This window comes from Euprymna scolopes, chromosome 6 (genome assembly GCF_053919585.1).
Source record: "Euprymna scolopes isolate OS-2025 chromosome 6, ASM5391958v1, whole genome shotgun sequence".
In the NCBI taxonomy this organism is placed as follows: Eukaryota; Metazoa; Mollusca; class Cephalopoda; order Sepiida; family Sepiolidae; genus Euprymna; species Euprymna scolopes.
The window spans coordinates 43037475-43047350 of NC_136487.1; the positions used below are offsets into that span (position 1 = coordinate 43037475).

At 31.4% G+C, this 9876-nt stretch overlaps 1 protein-coding gene across 1 annotated transcript in view; it reads right to left on the bottom strand.

Annotated features, from left to right (window-relative positions):
* LOC145277618 (chaperone protein DnaJ-like) overlaps window positions 1–9353 on the bottom strand; it is a 47093-nt gene extending 37740 nt beyond the window's left edge. The window contains exon 1 of the mRNA XM_080129151.1: window positions 9214–9353. The gene's annotated coding sequence lies outside the window, so the exon portion shown is untranslated. The remainder of the gene's footprint in view (window positions 1–9213) is intronic.
* Between the last annotated feature and the right edge of the window lie 523 nt (window positions 9354–9876).

Genomic DNA, 9876 nt, shown 5'->3' on the forward strand with positions numbered 1-9876 from the left:
TGCTTTAGCATTGACGTGTTATTAACAGTTTATGTAGGTAAAAGTAAAGCTGAAATCTTTTTGCTGTTAGATTAGTTCATAATCACTTAATAGTTTGATCCATAAATAGTAATCATTAAAAATGAAGTCAATCGGTTTATCTATGTATAACAATGTGATAACAAAATGTAGACTGTATAGAAAATAAATCCTTAGAGAAAAAACTATTGGATACTTTTTCTGACTGATGGAATGAGAATAAGCTGTTTACATGCTTAAGAATTGGTCAAGAAAAATTTTATAATCTTCTATACATACATAAAAGTCAATGTTTGTTGGTGTGTTATAGAAATCAATGTTTAACAGAACATTCAAATAAGTTTTAAAACAGTTTAACTTTTCAAGAAATCTAAAGACGTCATTGAAATTTTCCTTAAATTTCATCTGGAGTCACTAGGAACAATTATCGGTTAGGTCCATCAAATAATTAAAATGGCTATCTGGCATATTTACCAATCCAAGTGACTTCCAGTTTTGAAACTCATTTGAAGTATAGTTGAACAAGATGAGAGGATAAATGAGATTTAGAAGCAACAATCACTACATTTTGATTACAATTATTTTATTGTATAGATAGTAGAAACAGTGCAAATATGACAATACATTTTACTTATGAAATGTACAGTTTGTAAATGTTCGAATGTCAAACCAGATTTAATTGTAAATTCCCCCAGCTTGTACAATTAACGCTCCATTGACCTTGGAGAAGGCATTTGGCAACAAGGTTTAAGTATCTAAATTATTTTATTTGTATTTTTTTACATTTAAAATAATTAAATAAAAATAAATTTATTCAGTATTTGTTAAATTCATTACCCATTTTACATTTGTAGGATTTAGTTTTTTTTAAAACTTCAAACAATTTTTTTTTTTAAAGTAAAGCTTGTGTCACAGACAGATCTTATTTATTTATTACCTGATCTCATATTGGAAATATTATTTTCATCTTTTCTCTCAGCAAAAAAATTGTAAACATGACGCTATTTGAAATTATTTTTCCTAAGAAACCTTTAAACCAGCAATATATTTCTACATGAGCAATGCTAAAGAAATGTTTTATAAATTTCTGTGGAAGAGAAAACCAGGACATAAAATAAAAAATTGAGTGTGGAATTTCAGGGTCTGAAAGAATTTTTTATTGTTTGGATTATTGAAAGTTTAATGCAATCTTTCAAGTCAAGGGACAAATTTTGAAGTTACCCTATTATAAATTTTCGTACTGTTTGTGTATGTGTGTGTGTGACGCGGTTTGTCTCAGCCTACAGGCAATCCACCCAGGCAAGTTAGGTACCGAAATGAAGCTTATGACCCAGCGGATGTTTTAGTGATATTTATCCATGTTTGGTGTATGGAAATGCAAAAAAAAAAAAAAAAAATATTTACTAAACAACGTTTTATTTACTAGATACTTTTCTGGTACAAGGACTCAAGTTTGCTCAGCTGGGCAAACATGGGTGCTTGTATATACAAAAAATTGGACGAAGACATTAAAATGGAAAATATATCCAGGATGTATTTTGCAAATGATGATCACGGCATAGCAACTTGTTGCTTTGTGAAAGCTTTAAGCTAGATTTATTTCGATTTTGTGACTAGAGAGTGAGATTACAAGTAGCTGTTACCAGGTAACAACGTTAAAAGTGAGATGGATTATAAATAGAAAATTAAGTGCTTAAGGGTTGAAAAAGGAGAACCACATAACTGGTGACATGTGCTAGAACTAGTTTGGAACCAGACTTTGAACAAGACGGTCAGCTTGGGGACGGTCATCAGAAAGTGAGCAACAATAGATTTAACAAAAGACACTAATCGAGCAAACTAGCTATCTCTCAAGCTTTCTCATTGTCTCACACAGCAAAGAAAATATGAATCACAGAGAAAGAAAGAACTACAGATATTGTGAGTGGAAACGTTTTTATGTTTGATCAGTAGCAATAAAAACACTCCTGCTACCGACAGACCCCACCTTACCCACGAAGAATCTCCACCAGGTATGAATCTCAACTAACAGAATCAAATATCTTTATTCACTTCAGCATCTCAAAAGAAATCAAACCAATTATTACAATAAACCCTTTTCAGGTTATTTAATAGCAAAACGTCTTCAAAATATTTATTAATATTTACTTCATTTTGTATTATCAGTACCTAGCTAGTGTTGCCTAAGAATAAAAGAAGAAAATGACAGACTTGTTTATGAAGAAATAAAAAATTTAGTTGACTTGAAATTTGTAAGCAAATGAATAATATTTGTTGAGTAAGGTAAAACAATCACCATTGAAAAGTTTTAACAAGAATAATTATTTACAAGAAACTGATGCAAAATGTGCCAATAACATAGTGGAAAGAAAGAAAAAGGCTAGTTTGAATCAAATATCAAACTGTCAGATCGATTGCTATTTAAATCTGAATCTGAAAATCAGGCAAGATAACTTGATAGATAGGAACAGAAAACTAATCCTTTCTCGATTAAAAAAAAAAAAAAAAAAAAAAAAAAAAAATTCTAATTTTGTTGAAGCTAAGAATGTTATCTCATATTCCAACAGAGATCTTTTTAAGAATCTAATCATTCCTTTAAGTGCAATTGTTTGAGCCTCTCTTGCACTTGGTTCACTGGGTATATTTGCCAGGCAGTTAAAATTTTTTTTTTTTCATTAGTCCAGTTGCTCCCATCTTCCCAAGATTCCAGTTTCTTTTCATATCATCTTGGTATAGTTATCTTTTCATTCTAAGCACTGTTTAACCCAGCATCATTGGGGATACTGACTTCTACAAAGGTTGCTTCTTTCTTCTTCGGTCCCATATCACTGTCAGGCTTTCTTAATATGTAGCCGTAGGCAATGCATAATCATAGTGGATGGTATATGACTTATTTCCACCTATTCTTTCTGGTATCTTATTTATCCATTTATTTATTGCAGACTATTATCTTCATCTTCTAGTAGTTGTTTCATGATGTTTCGACCAGCTATTCCTCTGGTCTTCGTCAGTTTATCAACTGCAACGGGATAGGAACGCCGAATCTCCTAACTGCATCTTCAGCAATTCCTGCCTTCCATAGTTGTCGTCTCACCATGTCTCAGCCAACTAAGCCTCGGGTCGGCTTTGAGTAGGATTGAAACAACTATCTTCAGACAATGCTCACCTGGAACCATCAAGATTCAATGTCTCTATCCATTGCGCCACAGGCCTAGAGGAATAGTTGGCTGAAATGTTGTGAAACAAATATTAGAAAATGAGGATAATAGTCCGTAATAAATAAATAGATAAATAATACAAATAAGGATTCCAATTTCTGGTATATGTTCTTAGGACTTGCTGCTGCATTCAATATTCAACTTTTTATATATCATCCAGAAGAGATATTTGCATACTGCATTATGTCGCATTGTATAGTAGCTGGCCCTAGCAGAACCTTACAGCTGATGGTTAGGTGGCTCACACTACTTCTGTGAGGCAGAACATGCATTTGTCATTACTGAGACCACTTATCTTTTTAAATAAATTGATCATTATCTTGGGCAGCCATCTCCTGATCATAGTGGAGTGATCCTTTTTTTTTTTTTTTTTTAGTCAGTCTTAGGTATATATATATTTTGTGAATCATTATTAAATAATCAACCTATAGATGGGACTTTGACAGGCTCTACCACTTAAGAGTGAACTTGTGCATAACGGCAATTAAAAGGAGGACTCCACACTTCTCAAAGCTCTCAAATTGAATTAAGTTTAAGGGTATACTGAAGAATTTACCATATATAACCGTATTCTCTAAGCGAAGGCCATGAGCAAAAATTAAGCAAAGCAACCATACTGACAGCTTTTGAAATGCTGAAGAATGGGTTGGATTTTATTTAAGAAAAAGGCGGCATATCAGAACTATATAAAATTATAATTTCCTACACAGATTTGTTTTGCTCAATTAAGTTTTTAAAATATTTACTCAATGATAGTTTAGCAGTCTCCCCCACAAAAAAAGAACATAATTCAACTAATCTTAAAGATTTTTTTAAAGAATTTAATTGAAAGTGATCTTAATTTTCATTGGTTTTTACATTTCTTCGACTTAAAGTAGACAATTATTATAGTCTTGAATTAAAAATGCATTATTCCCTCCTTCCTGCTGATTTTTATTTTTAAGTGATTATTTAAAAATGTTTTATATTAGCAGTTGTTATGTAATTTTTAAAAATAATTTGTAGCTAAATACATTATTATATTGCCAATAAAATGGTACAGCAATAACAATAGACATTGGCTAGTCAAAAACAAATTTAATTTGTCAGCTTAAATACTAGTTTTGTCAGACTTTCTAAATTTAAGATTTGACAGTCATCTTCATAATTTATAACATGAAACAAAGTTGAAGTTAGAATCTCAGGCTAATCATAACCCCAGATTTCAGCCTTTGTTAATGTTGGGATTATCATTTTTAGTCGATTAACACCTTCAGCTAAAATAAAAATAAATAAATTTATTGATGATATTTGTTTGTTTCTATTTGGCTAGTAAACAAAAATATTTTGTTGTCAAAGGTCAGCTAAAGACAAATTTATCCGTAGAGGCCTGATTTTGTAGTGCTTAGTGTTGACCAAGAGTATATAAAAAATAAAGACATTCTCTAAAAAAGCTAAATAATGCTAAAAAATGGGAAGTCATTTTATATTTAACTAGCAGTTCAGCCTGACTTTGCTCGGGCCCTATGCACTGTTCATAACTTGCCCTACGTGTGAATACACTTTATGTAAGATTTCAAATGTTTAGACCAAAAATTGTCTAAGTAATTTCGTAGAGACTGCAGAGGTAAAATTTTAAAAACTTTGACCCCAATTTTGATCCTTTAACATTTATTTTGGTTTCAAATCAAAATAAAAGTTTTACTCATGTCCAAGTTACCTAGATCTAAAATTTCAAGTGTTTAGACCCAAAATTGGTGGATTAATTTGGTAGAATCTGCAAAGGTTAACTCTTTCAACTTTGACCTTTTGACAGCCAAATTTTCGCCCCCAAAACCGATTAAAATGCTTGCTGCATGTTTGAATACACGTTATGTATAAATTTAAAATGTTTAGACCCAAAATTGGCCGAGTAGTTTGTTAGATACTGCAAAGGTAAAATTTTTTTAACTTTGACCCTTTTACAGTTCAAATTTTCGCACTAAGCCAATTAAAAAGCTTGCCTTATCTCTGAATACCCTTTATGTAAAATTTCAAACGTTTAGACCAGAAATTGGCTAAGTAATTTGGTAGAGACTGCAAGGGTCAATTTTTTTTTTTAACTTTGACCCCTTAACATTTGTTTTGGGCTCAAATCAAATTAAAATGTTTGATCAATGTCCAAGTAACCTACATTTAAAATTTCAAGTGTTTAGACTTGAAATTGGCGGAGGAGTTTGATAGTTTTTAAAGGTCAAATTGTTAAAAAAACGAATTTATAGGAGTATAGATTCGTCCAATAATAGCATATGACTTAATTTTCAGGATAAAACCTTTGTGCTAGTCCTTGTCAAAGGCTTAAATATATATAAGGCTACTGCCCTAGCTTCCTCTGCCTTACCAGTGTGTGGTATATACATTCAAGGATTACAGTTGGGATATCTGCAGTAGAACAAACTTGCTTAAATACATACTGTTGGTCGAAAAGAACTTCATCTATGAGGTGGTGAAATAGTGCTGGATTGATTAAGTACTCAAAGATTTTTGTAGGGAGAAGGCTAATGAGGCGATAATTTACTGGATCAGTTCTTTCACCAAAATTCTTGAAAACTGGTACCACAGAAACAATTTTCTAGCAGTCAGGAAAGCAAGATTCGGTAAGACATTTGTTGAAAAATTTAAAGAGAACTGGGGCAAGCAACCTCATCGGAGCATTTTTCAAATAGTATAGTAGGGATGAGATCAGGTTCACACACCTTTGCAGCGTCTAAGTTTTTATCATATGACAAACAAGAGAAGAGGTGATTTTCAGATAATGGAGTGTGGCTTCTGTCCGCAAAAAGAAATTTGGGAGGGAGTAGTTTGTTGGATCTAAAGTGGAGTTGAATGCGAACCACTGAGCAAGCAGGTTAGTCTTCTTAGTTGTCGTGCAAACAACCTCATGGTTATTGGATAGTGAGAGAATTGTTATTTACTACACTTTTATAAATTTTACAGAAATTGCAAATACCAATTTCTGCGATTCAATGCATTTTCTAATGATTTCAGTATGCCTTCTCTTGGCTGCGGCTATTTCACTCCTACAATAATTTCTATATACTTATGTTGATTTCTACTGGACTTATGTCAGATAAATCTGTGGAATGCATGCTTCCTTTGAGCAATGGCAGCTGCACAAGTAGAAGTGAACTATTGGGCAGAATGGTGTTTGCTATAAAACCGTGTAGGAATATGCTTTAATTGCTGCCTTCAACAATCCAATAGCCTCATTTGCACACTATTCCACAGGAAGAGAAAAAATACTGCTCCATGGGGCATCCCAGTAAACCTTCTTGAAATACCTTGTTCTGAGCAATGGCTCTTAAACTTGAAGTCGACAAATTAGGGTGATGTCTACAAATATCACGTGATTAGCATGCCAGAGTAAGTTATGGGCATTTGTTACACAATTCTGGGAACTGTGGTCAGAAATAGGTCTAAAAGTCAGGCTTAATAATTCTGACGATCTAAGAGACGGGTAGGGAACGTGACAGGAAATGAGATAAAGAAAAGCTATGTATGATGCTACCAACTACGTCTGTAACTAGAGAAACCAAGCCAATTACCGTGGTAAACATTAAAGCCATCAAATACATATGCTTTCACTTTATCTGAGAGTAAGACAATCATTAATCAGAAGGGACCATATCTTGCTTTTCACCGTAGTGACGTCTGCAGAGTTAAAAAGGCAGACAAGACAAGAGTCATGTTTATATCAAAACTTAATATTTAAAAAAAAAAAAAATTAAACAATTAAAAATCTATGCTGTAACAACATTTTGAAATAATGGAATTTAATAGTTTTAATCTTTTAAAAATAAATTTTTAGGAAGTTTCTTTTTCTTGGCAATTCAACTGATTATAGTATATATTAATTAAAAAAACGCTATAAAAAAAAATATTAAATTTATATCATTTTTTAATTGTAACTTCAAGGTAATTTTTTATTCAATACATGTATTTAAATTTAAAAAAAAAATGTTTTATTTATTTGAACTCTTATGTTTCATAATAAATAGAAATGTCGATCGATTTAAATATATTTTGTTCAAATTTCGAAAAAATAAATATGGGGGGGGGCGCACTAAAAAACATTTTCCCTTGTATATTTTACGGAAACTGCATTTTATATGTAATTTCATTCTAAAATGGATAAGTATCGAAAATTTCACGAAAATCTGATATTAGTTGATTTTTGCTAGATTTATTAAACACGGGTATGTTTTCACGTTTCGAAATACTTACTACATGGAAACGTTATTTTAAAGCGCCAATTATGTAAACACGATTTTCGTCTCGTAATTTATTTTCGTACGATGAAAAAACTTTTTTTAAAATTATTACTAGTTTATTTTGCCCTCCTTTTAAATGGTACAAAAGTTATATCGATGATATTAATTTATAATAAAGTTACATCGTTTTACATATGGGGGGGGGTGATTTTGTGGTGACTTTTGGAGGTGCCTAACGGTCTACAGTCCGGTTTTCAGAAAGGAGGCGGGAGTGAAAACGGCGAATTTGTGGTCCTGCAGACAGGGAGGTTATGATATCGGTATATTTTGATAAATGTGTAAGTTCATGAATAGAAAGTTTTGTTTTTCAGTTATTTAGAAACAATGCGGTGATTATTTCTAAAGGGAATTTTTCCACTGGTCACCGGCGAGTGACAATTCGCACAATTTGATTAATTCCCTTCAAAAAGGTCTCCTTCTTAACCTTTAGAAATGTCAAAAGAAAAAAATTGTCCCTCCCCCGCCCCCTCCCAAACAATACATTAAGTAAATAAAACGGTGGACCTAAACGAGCTTTCCCCCTTGCCGTAAAACTAATTCTTTTTCATGTTTTTTTTTTTTATTATTTTGGTCAATGTTGTCCAACCTCCAAAGGTGGTTTATTCTGAAAGCCGTTCTTAACATAGGGAGGTTGGCGGTGTTTCGGCATTTTTTTGTAATCAACTTCTTAAGAGTAAGTTTTCGGGTGGTCCTGACTGGTCCTAGTGCACTTTCACCCTTATTTTTTCCGCAGATTATCATCGATAACAGACTTAACTTTCATATTGGCATGACATTTTTTTTTAAACGTTTATTTAATAAATAAAAATAGAGCGGAATCCGTGCTATTTTTGTTAAATCGTATTTCTAAGTTTAATTTAAGTTTTATGTTTTTTTTTAATTCAATTGTAAGGTTAAAGTACAGAATAGGTACAAAACACTCTCCCCATGTTAAGAATGGCTTTTTAAATAACCTTAATGCACTTATTGATCTGCCGGACGGATCGATCAGTAAGTGCATTAGCACCAAATTTAACGTAAAATTATTCCTCATTTTCGAGCTATTTTAGATTTAAGGGCAGTTAACCAAACATTTTACCTCTAACCCTATGCTTGAGTGACAAGATCTTAAAACCACGTGTTATCACTGAAGTTGACCCCCCCCCCCAAGATAATAAAAACACGAAATTTACGTGGTGTTCACACGCAATTACATGCAAAAATCTTAGCGTTTTTGTTGTTGTTTTTTTTTTTTTTGAAGGTGTAATTTAACGGAATGTGTTTACATTCCTTTAAAGAGAACGTGTTCTTTTAATATACATATTTCACCAGGGTTAAAATTGTCATCCTTGCTATGTTGGATTAGAGTTAACTTCCCCCTTTTTATGTTCCATATACTTTCCCCTCATATGAAAGTTAAAAAAAAAAAAAAAAAAGAATCGATATAAAATTAAGTTTATATATATAATTGCTACATTTTAAATTACAATCTAATTTATAAAGTACAAATGTTTTTGAAAAGAAAATTTGGGACGCTGAAAACATACAAAAACGAAATGAAAACAAAAATGTCAAATTTGTTTAAAGTGAATGTTAAACAAATTTAAACAATAGTAATTTGTCAAACCAATTTATAATTAGTTAGGACAATAATTCTATTAATAAAAATTATCTATAATTAATAATTTTTTTTTTTTTTTTTCGCTTACCGTTCGTTGAAAGGATGATTAAAGGATTACTCCGATTCGAGATTTGGTTTTCATCAGACTGGAATAAAACTAAACGACACGACGGCTTTTCTCATTGGTCAATGAAAAAGAACAGAAAAGCGACAATACGAACAGGCTGGTAGCCAGTTGATTATTTTTTATCATTTTTTTTTTTTTTTTTCTTAAAAATATAAGATAAAAATAAAAAACACTATTAAACTTTCACGTTTTTATTCGTGTTTCTGGTAATGGTGTATCACACCGGAAGTTGGCACACGCGCCTCTCAATTTCGGTATGGAAGCACAGACTCGATACAATTTTCAATTATATTTTATGTTGTTTTTTTTTCACGCCCTTATAATAAAAATATATAAACTTTTTTTATCAATTATTTTTTATTCTTTAATCGCATGAAAAAGATATACGATTAAAAAAATAAAAAAACAATTGATAAAAAAGTTTATGTATTTTTATAATTTTTTTGTTAATATATTTTTTCAAACATATTTAGGTTATGTGTTTTTTTTTTCAAATATAGTTTGTTTCATTATTTAAACCTGCGTAATATATTCGTACGTATTATGTTGTTTGAATTTAGTGTTTTTAACATATGCGAAATAGTTACACTTTAAAACTGTTAAACTATTTTCTGTTGCACATTC